We start from the raw sequence: 15,627 nt of genomic DNA on the forward strand, positions 1-15,627 counted from the left end.
CCAAATTACTCTTTCTTTTTGCTTGCTGTTGCTATCGATTTTAAAGGAATAAAAAGAGAAAAGGTTGTCGGCCTAGGATTCCCTTTAGGTTATAATATTATTATTATTATAATACAGTAATGGTTATGTTGGGAAGCATGAGGGAATCATCCCTTTTGGTGTTTGGATCGACTAGCAAGGAGTCAAGAAAGTGGTACATAGGATTCCACTTACTAATTATTTAATTATACCGAGTATCATTAACATATCCGGGAATTTGTCTGTTATGATTTTATTATGGAAAAGGTACGTACACCTTGGATTCTAATGTCAACAAAACATTGAAACAACTCCCTTATTATAAATACAAATGGAGCCAGATACTAATGGGCCATTTATATTTTAATTAAACTTACAATAAGGATTGCATATTGGACCGAATGTTTGTACACCATGGTTACTCGTCTGTTGTGCTTGTACATAATCGGTACACATGATGTGATAAGATGATGATAACCGTTATGATTATGATAGTTATGATTATAAAATAGTGATTCACGAGTTTAAAACGTATGATGATACAAGTCGATGTGATGATAGGATGATTAGGTTATAATGAGATAGATGTTATGATCATGAGGTTAATGATGATTATATGACGATTCTCCTATGAGAATGATGGTGATGATAAACGTAAACGATGATGATAGAGATTCGACGATGAAATGAAGAAGAAAATAATGAACCAGGCTGACTTATTATTAGGGTTTCGTTAATGAAGAAGAATAAGAAGAAGGAGAAGAGAGGGTTTCAATCATTGTTGCTGCTACGGAGTATTTAATTTTCGAAACCATCGAACTATTATTGCTTTGAAATTTTATCTATGAGCCGTCACCTATTTTGATTACAAAATGGGTCAATTAAAATGAGTCTAGATCGGTTTATACTATTACCGAGTAATGGACTGCAAGATTAAAACCCAATTACCCACAATCAATTCATCTCAAAAGTGTTATTGGGCTGAGGTTATGCTGTGGGCCGAATATGATTGGGTTGCTCAGGTTTGGAACAGGAAACGAGTTATATAAATTAGATTGAGTGTTAATTTAGAAAAACTGAAATGGAGGAATGGTTAAGGGTGGTTGCGTGGAGCGAGAGGTCGTGGGTTCGAGCTCTGTCTACGGCATTTTGTTTTTTTTAAGAAAAGCTTTTGAGGTAGTTAAGTTATATTATTATTGTCATTATTATTATTATTATTGTTGTTATTATTATTATTACTATACTAACATAAATATTATACTTATTATCATTAAAATGAGTATTATGATTATCATTACTATTATTATTATTATTATTAATACCATTATTAGTATTATCATTAAATATTTATTTTTTAAAATTATTATTATTAACAAAAGTATTTTTATTAAAATTATCATTTTCATTATTATTATAAGTATGATTATCATTAAAAATTATTATTATTGTTATTATCAACATTACCACTAATATTACTATCATTATAAGTATTATTATTTTTAGAATCATAATTATCATTATTATTATCATTATTATGTATATTTACTAATATTATTATTATAAAATAATACAACTTTTTATTTAATATTACTAATATTATTTTATCAAATGATTTCTTAGTTATATAAACATTATAGTTAATACATATAACATATCTATATTAACATTTTATATTAAATACTAATTATTTAGTTAAAATACATAAAATAGAAATATTTAAATTATTTATTGATAAAACATATAATTTATTAAAATAACAATTAAATCACTAAATAAAATATAAAATTATTCGATTATCATTACATATGTTAATTTACATAATTAAATATAGGTTCGTGAATCCGAGGTCAACCCTACACTTGTTCAATGTAGTCATATGTATTTTTACTACAAAATACAGTATGGTGAGTTTCATTTGCTCCCTTTTTACTCATTACATTTTTGGGGCTGAGAATACATGCAAATGCTTTATTAACTGTTTTACAATATTTATATGCATGAGTTCATTTGATTCCCTTTTACTCTTTATATTTTTGGGACTGAGAATACATGCGTTACTTTTACAACTGCTTTATTAAATACTTTGGAAATACATTTTGAACTATGAATACATAAAATGCTTTTATAAATGTTTGACGAGATAGACACAAGCAAAACATTCCTCAAATGAATTATTATGCAGACAGAAGTTCTGCGGATTATGATTGAATTATGTGGACATGATAATTGCCACCATTGAATTATGTGGACATGATAATTGCCACCATTGAATTATGTGGACATGATAATTGCCACCAATTGATATGAATGTTATGTATCGAGAGAATGATTTTATACACAGGTTATGTGTATGTTATTTTTGTGCACGAGGTAAGTGTACGGTTACTAAGATTTATGAAAGATGATTTCATACACGAGAAAAGTGTACTGTATTTAAAAGATATCGCATGAACATTACATGGGGTATAGGATTCGGGCCCATTTGTACCATGCAGCATTTAAATCTTGTGGTCTATCAAAATGATGAATTTTATTGTTTTATGATAAACCTATGAACTCACCAACCTTTTGGTTGACACTTTAAAGAATGTTTATTCTCAGGTATGAAAGAAATCTTCCGCTGTGCATTTGCTCATATTACATGGAGTCGTTCATGGCATATAGAGGTCAGAACCTCACAATGGGACCAACTATTGAAGACTTCGTCCAGATAGATTAGGACGGGGCACTTCAGTTGGTATCAGAGCGGTGGTCTTAGCGAACCAGGTCTTGCATTAGTGTGTCTAACATGTAGTTGTTAGGATGCACTAGTGAGTCTGGACTTCGACCTAGTAGTTGTTAGGATGCATTAATAAGTCTAGACTTAAACCTGGGCTGTATGTTAAAAAGTTTTGCTTATCATTTCTTGTCGAAAAATATCTACCTATCTTTGTCAGTCTCGACACGTCTTTTTGCAATTATTGAATAGACAGTGTACAGACAAATTCACATCCTATCACATTAAATCTTGTCTGACACGTTTCCTAAATTCCCTCCGTAATCTACGGGATCTTCTGTACTATATATAGGTATTCTATGTAAAAATAAAATCATCCGATATTCGAAAATCATTTCATATCGAAAACCCTTTATCTAACCGTACAAGATGGAACTCGCCACTAGTTCAAGTTCCTCGGATTTCGATATGGAGTTTCACTTAAGCTCCAAAAGTAGTGTCACTAGAATGAATCAACTAATCAGCCTTCCTTAGTTCATCTGAGGAATTCGTATTTGACTTAATCAATGGAGATGAGAAGAAGACAATTCTTTTCACCAACCAAATTTCCCTCTTGGTGAAGAACCTGAAGCAATTACCGGTGAACCTATTCGAAACACCATTTCCACCCTTACTCCCAGGATACCTCGTCACGATTATATTCTATCAAAAATTCTAAACCTTATTCATCCGCTCGTTCCGACCGAAAATCATCCCGGGATAATAGAAGAAGTCAACGAACTTCGCACCCGAGTTGTATTCTTGAAAAATATGGTGCAAAACTTACCAGCTTCAGCAACAACACCAACACCAGTACCACCAACAACCCAAGTTTCAACATCACATGTCTTAATATCTCATTCTGTACCTGGAGCATAATCATCGTTCTACGTATCGTTTTATCTATTTTATTTTCGTTTTACATAGCGATTATGTAATCTCTAATGTTTTAGAGATTATATATTCTAGTTCTAACGGTAAATCAAATGAGTTTAATATTATACTGACTCATTAAATCCATGATTACATCTGAAGAAAATATATATGTATATATATTTTTATAAAGATTGTAATTGAAAATTCTTTTGTACAAACTATTAATGATGAGAATATTTTAACGGGTAGGTAATACCCGAGGAATATTTAGATTTCACATTAAAAATTATATTGTACATTCTTCAATTCAGATTCAGCGGTCAATAGTAATACTACCCAAATCCGCACATATACGTATCCGTTCACCAAAGAACAACTATTTTCATTCAAATTCAATTTCATATTCGGATTTTGACCAATCAAAATTCAAGTCAAGATTTAACAGAAGACATCACTTTTAAATTCCTACATCTTTCAAAGCCATACTTTAAATTCAAAACTGTGTCAGATTCATTGGCGTGTTATTACCGAAAATAACTTAACAATACCTTTCCAAAATTAGCCAATTTTGTCACAGCTCCAGTAAATCAACTTCGACTTTCATTCGGATTAGTCTTATTATAAATTTGATATATAAGTTTGCCACTTGATTTTATCCTAAACAATCATTCGTATCTCGACGATTACAATCAGCTTTTAATCATCTAAAAACACAATTCTCTTGAAACCTCTCGAATTGATAACCGATGATTCAGATATAGTAACATTAAATGCAGAGGAAACAGAAAAATTGTAAATGGTCTAAATGGCCAAAAGTTTGATGATAAAGAATAGAGTGTTGGAAACGCTCAATAGAAAATTGATACTGGAAATTCGATTATGCAAAATTATGAAGAAGACTATGGACAAATCACAAGGATTAAACCTGTACTTAAAGAATCCAGATGATTCTATATCTGACGAAATCTCTAGCGAATATCTTGCTCCTTAGTTATTCAAAATCCTTGCGGAAGAATTTTCTTCAGTAACCTTCGATCTTAGAAATTCCAAAATATCATCATAAATATCTTCGATATTTCTGAGGATATTTTCATAAGTACTTTTGTCCGAAATTATCTACCTCTTCGTGTTTCCTGTATTCCATTATATTGGAAACTTCTGTAATATCTAAGTATAAATTATGAATAAATTATGGGAAGTGTTGGGAATTGAAGCATGAGTTAGTATAATATAATGACGCTTGGCCAACGTGATTATATTACAGTAAGTCATGCTGAGTTTCTAATGGGACGTGATGATTCATAGATCATAACGTCATCATGTGCCATGTTACATGACTCTTTCATTCTGCTTAATTTCTGAACATATCAAGAAAATATATTCTTGATAGTTCTATTCTCAGTGACTCTGGTAATTTGACAAATCAAATAGTGCTACTACGTTCTTTCTTGTTTAGAACATTAAAGTTCATTCGAAACTTCATAATTACGAATTCTGGGCCGTTACTCTCTTTACTAAAGGTCGAGAAGAGAATAAAAAGGCAAAGAGCTCCGAAACATAAGGGAAGATATAAAACTCGACAACAACATAGAAATCACAAACCATGTACATTACTACGAATAGCCATATAAAGACACGGGAGAATTAAAAATACTATAACCCCAAGGTAATAGTAGAAGTGAATAGATTCCTCCAGTGAGAGTTGGAATAGAAGAATGATCGTTGCGATAGTCAGAAGGAGGTTAAGAACCAGAGTTGGATTAAGCATATTTACAATCATTGAAAGTATGGATCGAGAAAGAAGGTATTGGAGTGGTGAAAATAATGGAACGGAAAAAGTTTAATTTATAGTGAAAATATCAGACAAAGCAATCGAGGCAAATAATCGCATTTAACTAAAGAGATCCTAATTTCCTTATTCACCGAAGAATCAAATCTTATAGATTTCGAAGATTTTCCTTTAAATCCCTTGAATTCCGGAATTCAATTGAGACAACGTCAAAAGTTAAGACGCACCTTATTTTCTAAATTCAACCATGACTAGTCAAAAGCTATGATGAAACTTGTCTTTATCATTTCACTAGTTAGTGATAACTTCATTCGTACTCTTCGAGTAATCGAATTGTTTTATCCATATTACTCAATGATGATAAAACTCTATTTATCAACTCATATTCGTCATGAAAACATTTTTACTATTAGCCATGATCACCACACTCAAATTTTGGGACGAAATTTCTTTAACGGGTAGGTACTGTGACGACCCGAAAATTTCCGACCAAATTTAAACTTAATCTTAATATGAACTCGACATGATAAGCAAAGTCTGTAATATTGAGTCTCAAGAAATTTGAACTGTTTTAAATATGCATTTGACTTTCGACCGTTCTCGACGAATCACGAACAATTAATTGTAAACAGTTATGTGTGTATATGTATAAATATATAAATGGAAATTGGAAAAATAATTTGAAACATTATATGTTGTATTTAAAATTAATTATGTAAAATAAAATAAAAATAAGATATTATAATAATTAGTATTTAAAGCATAACTATATATAAATAAAGTATATTAAAAATAAATATTAAATGATAGTAATACTCGTTTGAAGTTTCGATTGATATTAAGCAAACTAAATTCAAACTTATATGATTTTAAAATACACGGTGATCCGAAAATGAGTTCTATAAATTTTAGGCATACTAAAAATGTATTTAGGATCTAGTTATTAAATTTTAACATTTTTTTTATATTTTACCCAAAAATGAGAGGGACAGTTGATGTAATTTTCATTTAACCAATTTAGAATCGAATTTTATACAATAATGACCAAAATAAATAAATAAAGTTAATTTAAAAATATGGGATCTTTCTGAACACTTTTTATTCACCACTTGATTAACAACGGAGTACAAAATTCAGTCCGCAAGTAGCGACGGCTAACATTTTGGCACGTTTATGTTCATAATATTATTATAATTATTATTATATTATTATTTATTAATTATTAAAGTGACTTTACATATATATAAATCACATATTCCGTATATGTTAAATGAGTAAGAGCACTTGCAAACTTTGATCAAATTTAAATCAACCAAATCACTACACGTATTATATTCTTGATTCAATCAATCTTTTATCTTGTTGCAAGTGAATTGTTATTATGCATGCTTTATCATATTCTACATCTAATATATTGATTGATGATAGATGACATATAACTAATCGGGACCAGGATGTGTTCCTTTTTCTTTCCTCACTTACTTCAATCACCACTAGCTTTCCATATATATATTATATACATAAACTTATATGGATCAGAAACTTCACCAAAAACCAATTGATTGCTAAGTTTTCTGCCTTCTACCATTATGCTCGACCATCCCCTCCATCATCTAAATCGTCACATTACACCATCTCTCTTCTACTCTTTTGCGAGAACCATCACAACCTCACTTCTCTTCTCTTTTTATTTTGGATCGTGAACCACCATCATAACCGTCGGTCACCACCGGGAACCTTCAAAAATCGAAACCACCTCGACCTCACACCCTCGTTGGATTATCACCACCACCGGAGCACCCTCCTCCATCTTTTCTAAATTAAAACCCATTTCGACATCTAACCACCAACCATCATTTTCATTTTGGTTTATTGTAGTGAACCACCTTTATATTTTTTTTTTGTTTCACGAATGCAACCACCATACACGATTATTGTAAAATGATGTTTTCATCACCACTCGACAACCTCAGTTCACCAACACCTTACAAACCCGTCACCCCACATCCAACAAAATCACCACCACAAAACACCATCACACTCTCTTGTTTACGTTACCTTCGTTTCTGTTTCAACGTGACCCACCACCAAATTACTCTTTCTTTTCGCTTGCTGTTGCTATCGATTTTAAAGGAATAAAAAGAGAAAAGGTTGTCGGCCTAGGATTCCCTTTAGGTTATAATATTATTATTTTTATAATACATTAATGGTTATGTTGGGAAGCATGAGGGAATCATCCCTTTTGGTGTTTGGATCGACTAGCAAGGAGTCAAGAAAGTGGTACATAGGATTCCACTTACTAATTATTTAATTATACCGAGTATCATTAACATATCCGGGAATTTGTCTGTTATGATTTTATTATGGAAAAGGTACGTACACCTTGGATTCTAATGTAAACAAAACATTGAAACAACTCCCTTATTATAAATACAAATGGAGCCAGATACTAATGGGCCATTTATATTTTAATTAAACTTACAATAAGGATTGCATATTGGACCGAATGTTTGTACACCATGGTTACTCGTCTGTTGTGCTTGTACATAATCGGTACACATGATGTGATAAGATGATGATAACCGTTATGATTATGATAGTTATGATTATAAAATAGTGATTCACGAGTTTAAAACGTATGATGATACAAGTCGATGTGATGATAGGATGATTAGGTTATAATGAGATAGATGTTATGATCATGAGGTTAATGATGATTATATGACGATTCTCCTATGAGAATGATGGTGATGATAAACGTAAACGATGATGATAGAGATTCGACGATGAAATGAAGAAGAAAATAATGAACCAGGCTGACTTATTATTAGGGTTTCGTTAATGAAGAAGAATAAGAAGAAGGAGAAGAGAGGGTTTCAATCATTGTTGCTGCTACGGAGTATTTATTTTTCGAAACCATCGAACTATTATTGCTTTGAAATTTTATCTATGAGCCGTCACCTATTTTGATTACAAAATGGGTCAATTAAAATGAGTCTAGATCAGTTTATACTATTGCCGAGTAATGGACTGCAAGATTAAAACCCAATTACCCACAATCAATTCATCTCAAAAGTGTTATTGGGCTGAGGTTATGCTGTGGGCCGAATATGATTGGGTTGCTCAGGTTTGGAACAGGAAACGAGTTATATAAATTAGATTGAGTATTAATTTAGAAAAACTGAAATGGAGGAATGGTTAAGGGTGGTTGCGTGGAGCGAGAGGTCGTGGGTTCGAGCTCTGTCTACGGCATTTTGTTTTTTTTAAGAAAAGATTTTGAGGTAGTTAAGTTATATTATTATTGTCATTATTATTATTATTATTGTTGTTATTATTATTATTACTATACTAACATAAATATTATACTTATTATCATTAAAATGAGTATTATGATTATCATTACTATTATTATTATTATTATTATTATTATTATTATTATTATTATTATTATTATTATTATTATTATTAATACCATTATTAGTATTATCATTAAAATATTTATTTTTTAAAATTATTATTATTAACAAAAGTATTTTTATTAAAATTACCATTTTCATTATTATTATAAGTATGATTATCATTAAAAACTATTATTATTGTTATTATCAACATTACCACTAATATTACTATCATTATAAGTATTATTATTTTTAGAATCATAATTATCATTATTATTATCATTATTATGTATATTTACTAATATTATTATTATAAAATAATACAACTTTTTATTTAATATTACTAATATTATTTTATTAAATGATTTCTTAGTTATATAAACATTATAGTTAATACATATAACATATCTATATTAACATTTTATATTAAATACTAATTATTTAGTTAAAATACATAAAATAGAAATATTTAAATTATTTATTGATAAAACATATAATTTATTAAAATAACAATTAAATCACTAAATAAAATATAAAATTATTCGATTATCATTACATATGTTAATTTACATAATTAAATATAGGTTCGTGAATCCGAGGTCAACCCTACACTTGTTCAATGTAGTCATATGTATTTTTACTACAAAATACAGTATGGTGAGTTTCATTTGCTCCCTTTTTACTCATTACATTTTTAGGGCTGAGAATACATGCAAATACTTTATTAACTGTTTTACAATATTTATATGCATGAGTTCATTTGATTCCCTTTTACTCTTTATATTTTTGGGACTGAGAATACATGCGTTACTTTTACAACTGCTTTATTAAATACTTTGGAAATACATTTTGAACTGTGAATAAATAAAATGCTTTTATAAATGTTTGACGAGATAGACACAAGCAAAACATTCCTCGAATGAATTATTATGCAGACAGAAGTTCTGCGGATTATGATTGAATTATGTGGACATGATAATTGCCACCATTGAATTATGTGGATATGATAATTGCCACCATTGAATTATGTGGACATGATAATTGCCACCAATTGATATGAATGTTATGTATCGAGAGAATGATTTTATACACAGGTTATGTGTATGTTATTTTTGTGCACGAGGTATGTGTACGGTTACTAAGCTTTATGAAAGATGATTTCATACACGAGAAAAGTGTACTGTATTTAAAAGATATCGCATGAACATTACATGGGGTATAGGATTCGGGCCCATTTGTACCATGCAGCATTTAAATCTTGTGGTCTATCAAAATGATAAATTTTATTGTTTTATGATAAACCTATGAACTCACCAACCTTTTGGTTGACACTTTAAAGCATGTTTATTCTCAGGTATGAAAGAAATCTTCCGCTGTGCATTTGCTCATATTACATGGAGTCGTTCATGGCATATAGAGGTCAGAACCTCGCAATGGGACCAACTATTGAAGACTTCGTCCAGATGGATTAGGACGGGGCACTTCACATACCATAAATGAATATCTAATTCCAAGGTCTTTGACATCTGATGATTTCTACATATATAAACAATCACCGTAAATAATAGTTTACAATACTACATCCGTTGGCAATGCAGTCAAAATAAGATACATGGTGATGATTTTGTTGAATGCAAAGTTTTCTCGAATAAAGCATGTATGACTCCATGCACATAGCTTGTATAACGTATAAGCAAACAGCGAAAGACTTCTAGAAACCTGAGAATAAACATGCTTAAAAGTGTCAACACAAAGGTTGGTGAGTTCATAGTTTTAATGTTGCGTATAATCTGTTTATAAAGGTGAATCACAAGTTTTCAGTTGTTTCATCCAGAAACGTTTATCAAAATATTCTACGAAATTGAGCAACCTGGTAACTAAACTTAACGTATATATAATTTATACCCTTTGTATAATCATCTTAATAATACACGCAAACCAACGTGTACGCTTCTCAAATAGCATACGTCCGTTAAAAGGCTAGTGCTCTAGATCGGACGGGGATATCAAGCCCTATGGATCCATATACAACTATTCGCGCCCACCGGTTCTTATAACCGGCAGCTACTAGTTACCAAAGCTAAGGGATTTTCGGTTCAAACTTAGTGTAGAATTAAGTATGTACTTGTATCCATTGCGTTTAAAATAAAGTGCATGTATTCTCAGCCCAAAAATGTAAATTGCAAAGCAATTAAAAATGGAGCAAATGAAACTCACCTTAGCAGCACATAAGGTCATTCACCGAAATGTGACCGAAACTCGGAATGCAAAATAATCATAGATCTCAACCTAGAGAACATATGTTGGTCAATACATGTCTAACAAGCTAGTTCGGGTCATAGTGTATCACAATCCTAATGCTCGATACCGATATGTAAAAGTTAACAAAAGTCATTTCAAAAGTCAACCTGACCCAACATGATCTTTAAATCTATACATGTTTATTAACATAGTATAAGTCTTGATAATTGAACGAATTTATAGTTTATCAAACTCAAAATATTATTTATTTCAGGAGCTATATTATATTTGAATTATCATGGCAATCGAATATGATTTTCATATAGTTTTCCAATACTTGAAAAAAATCAGATTATAGTGTTTATAAAGCTTTAAAACATGATAAGACAGTCAACTTTGACAATTGTTCAACAAGACGAGATGTGTCTTATATAGGAATTCATTTACTCGATTAGTAATATTTAAAAATTCAATTTATTAATCTCATAGACAAGTTGTTTAAATATTAATTTACAGTTTCAAACACAATTTCAATTAACGTTAACCATAATTCAGTTGACCATATCTTTTAATCCGTTCATCGAAATCACTCGATTTCTAAATGAAAAGTTAATAATTTTTCGCCAGCTTTCCAAAAACATGCATATCATATACTTTATATCCGTAGCATATGTATCAAATTCGTGATGCATCATAAACTATCTAACGACAAAATTAAAGCATACTAGCATGCATAAACATATATACTCGAGCACTAGACATGGATACACTATTAATATATAAAAGATAAGATATGAATGCTTATGTATCAATATTGTGATTTAATATTGCATAAAAGTACGTAGACACAACAGAGATGATAAACACTAGGTTTGACTTGCGAACAATACCCATGAACATTACCCATAACTTCCATAGCTATAACCCATAGTTTCCTTAGCTTTGACTCATTTGAAAACTTAGTTTGAAATCATTTGAGCAGTACTTCGTCGTAGTATTTTATGTATAATACTAATAATAATAATATTAATACTAATGATAATAATAATATGATTAATAATAATAATAATAATACTAATAATAATAATAATAATAATAATAATAATAATAATAATAATAATAATAATAATAATAATAATAATAATAATAATAATAATAATAATAATATAAATAATTATATAACAAAGGGAGTAACATATAGGATATGTGTGTGTGTACGTTGAGCAAACTAGCCAATTTATAGAATGTTTCTAAATCCTGACTACCATGCGATCGCATGGGTTTTATGCCTATTTCTCATGCGATCGCATGGCCCCAAAATCCAGCTCACAATTTTTTGTTGTTTTGTTTGTCGACATATTTTTATAATATATATAATATATATAAATTATATTAATTAATTATATATTATATTATATTTACGTGCATAGTTGACTTTTAATTTTTAGTCCGATGACTCGTACATTTACGCTCGACTAATGTCTCAGTTCCGATTTCTCGAATGCATTTTCGTAGCTTAGAAAACTTGTACTTTACGTTTCGTGATTCGTACCTTTGTCAAAATATAATCTTAAATTATCAATAAACTATATTATTCAAAGTATAACTTATACATTTTAGTAATTTGGTCATTTGCTTCTATAAATCAACTCATCGTTGTTTATTAAAATATATTTAATAATATCGAAACGTTTTATATCTAATTCAATTCTATGCATTATCACATTGTAAAATATATATTTTCGTTTAAAAAAATATAAATTTGTATATAATATTTATTTATTAAACGGAACAATAAATGGGTGTTACTATTGTTTACAAAAATAATTTCAAACCTTAATATATATATATATATATATATATATATATATATATATATATATATATATACACACACAATATATATAAATACTTTTTCTATACACGTTGCAAGTTATTTATATATCAAATACAGTCAAAAAGGAAAGATTTCTTAAATCAAGGTGGACCTCTTAACAAAGACTTATCACAATACTTACGGGATTTATAATTGTTGAAATATCTGCTAATCCAATCGTTCGTATTATCTTCTAATTCCGTAGATGAATATATTAAGCATATATTGAGACAAATACGTTTAATCTAAAATATTATACATTTAATACTTTGTTAATTTTTTCAAGTTATAATATCTATATACATACATACATATATATATATATATATATATATATATATTCATATCCATTTGTATATTCGTTCGTGAATCGTCGAGCATAGTCAAAAGGGTAATTGAATGTATGAACATAGTTCCAAAATTTTTGAGACTCAACATTACAAACTTTTCTTATCGTGTCGGAATCATATAAAGATTAAGTTTAAATTTGGTCAAAAATTTTCGGGTTGTCACAGTACCTACCCGTTAAATAAATTTCGTCCCGAAATTTGATTGGGATGGTCATGGCTGACAATAAGTATGTTTTCATGACGCATACGAGCTAAAAATTAGAGTTTTATCTTCATCAAGTAATATAGAATAAACAATTTGATTACACGAAGAGTATAAGTGAAGCTATCACAAAAGAGTGAAATGAATAAATGTAGATTCGTCATATCTTTTGACGTAGATAGGATTGATTTTCGAAGTTCAAGAGATTTGGAGAAAATCTTAATAAGATTTGATTCTTCGGTAATTAAGGAAATTAGGATCCGCTTTAAATGTGATCATCTGTTTTGATTGCTCTGTCGGATATTTTACTATAAATCCACCCCCTTTGTTTCCTTATAATTCACACCTTCTATTCTTTCTCCTTTAATTCATACTTTGAATCATTCGTCAATATGCTCCATCCAGTTCTGATTCTTGATATACTTCTAACCTTCATATCCGTCATTCTTCTTTTCCATCTACCGCCAGAAGAATCTATTCACTTCTACTACACTCTGGGTTTTATAGTGTTTTTAGTTCTCCCATGTCTTTATATTGCTATATGCATCGATATATACGGTTTGTAATTTCTGGGTTGTTGTTGGGTTTTATATCTTCCCTTGTATTTCGATGTCTCTGCTTCTGTCTTTCTGTAATCATTGACATCCACAGTTAATACTCTCTCCAATTTACTGTGATTTATACTTTCATTGATATTTTGAAGCTTCATGCTTTTGTTTTCTCTTCCCGACTTTAGGTCAAGCGGATAATGGTCCAGAATTCTTAGATATGAATTTCGGAATGAACATAATTAATGTTCTAAGAAGGAAATTGTAATAACACGATCTTGATTTTTCAAATTACCAGAATACCTCGAAAAAGACCGAATCATTAAGAAAATATTTCCTTGATATTCTTTAGAGGTTAAATAGAATACCAGAGTCATGTAACATGACACATGATGACGATATGGTCTGTGAATCATCATGTCCCATTTAGAAACTCAGCATGACTTACTGTAATATAATCACATTGATCAAGTGTCATTATATTATACTAACTCATGCTTCAGTTTCCAACACTACTTCAAAAACATTCATATTTTAAACTTGAAGGTTTCAGAATTTAGAAACTAAAATACTTTCTTTTATGATGTAATACAGATAGCGCGAAGAGGTAAATGATTTCAGATAAGGATTGTTATGAAAATATCTTCAGAAATATCGAGGATATTTATAATGAAAGATACGATGGTATCTTAGATTTTCTAATATCAAAGGATGATGAAGAAGATTTATTCGTAAAAGTTTAGAGTCAGGAGTAAGGTATTCATTAATGACTTTAGCAGATACTGAATCATTTAGATTCTTTGAAGGCAGGTTTAGTCTTTGTGATTTGTCCACAGCCTCCTTCATACGTTGCTCAATTCATTTTTTAGTTCCAAACCTTCTCTTTTTCTGAGCTTTGCCAACACACTATTCTTTATCATCAAACTCTTTACTGTTAAGGTCGTTTACAGTTTTTGCTGCTTCATCAGCATTCAAAGTTATCATAACTTAATCGTCGGTTATCAATCTGAGGTGTTTTCAAAAGTTTGAAGGCTTTGCATGAAGATTGGAATTGTCAAAATACATATGATGTTCTAGAATTTTGATTGATACAAATATTTTTCTGGGTTTTATGAATAGAAATGATGTTCTAGCACAGTTTTGAAGTAAAAGTATAGCTTTGAAAGATATAGGAATCTAAGAGTGATGATATCAATTATATCTCGACTTGGATTCTGATATGTTAAAATCAGAATATGTAATTGAATTTGAATGAGTATGGTTATTTTGATTTCTATGAAAGAATATATCTCGTTGTGAAAGTAGTGAGTATCGTTGATGATTTGTTGAATCAGAATCAAAGAATGTAACATATTAATTGTGAATTTATATATCTCTCGGGTATTACCTACCTGTTAAAATATTCTCACCATTAACAGTTTGTACAAAAGAATTTTTCAATTACAATCTTTATGAAAATATACCTACATATATATTTTCTTTAGATGTAATCATGAGTTAACATAATATTAAACTTATCTGGTTTTTGATTATGACTAGAATATAATCTCTAAAACTTTACATATTACATAATT

Source organism: Rutidosis leptorrhynchoides, chromosome 10, assembly GCF_046630445.1.
Source record: "Rutidosis leptorrhynchoides isolate AG116_Rl617_1_P2 chromosome 10, CSIRO_AGI_Rlap_v1, whole genome shotgun sequence".
In the NCBI taxonomy this organism is placed as follows: domain Eukaryota; kingdom Viridiplantae; phylum Streptophyta; class Magnoliopsida; order Asterales; family Asteraceae; genus Rutidosis; species Rutidosis leptorrhynchoides.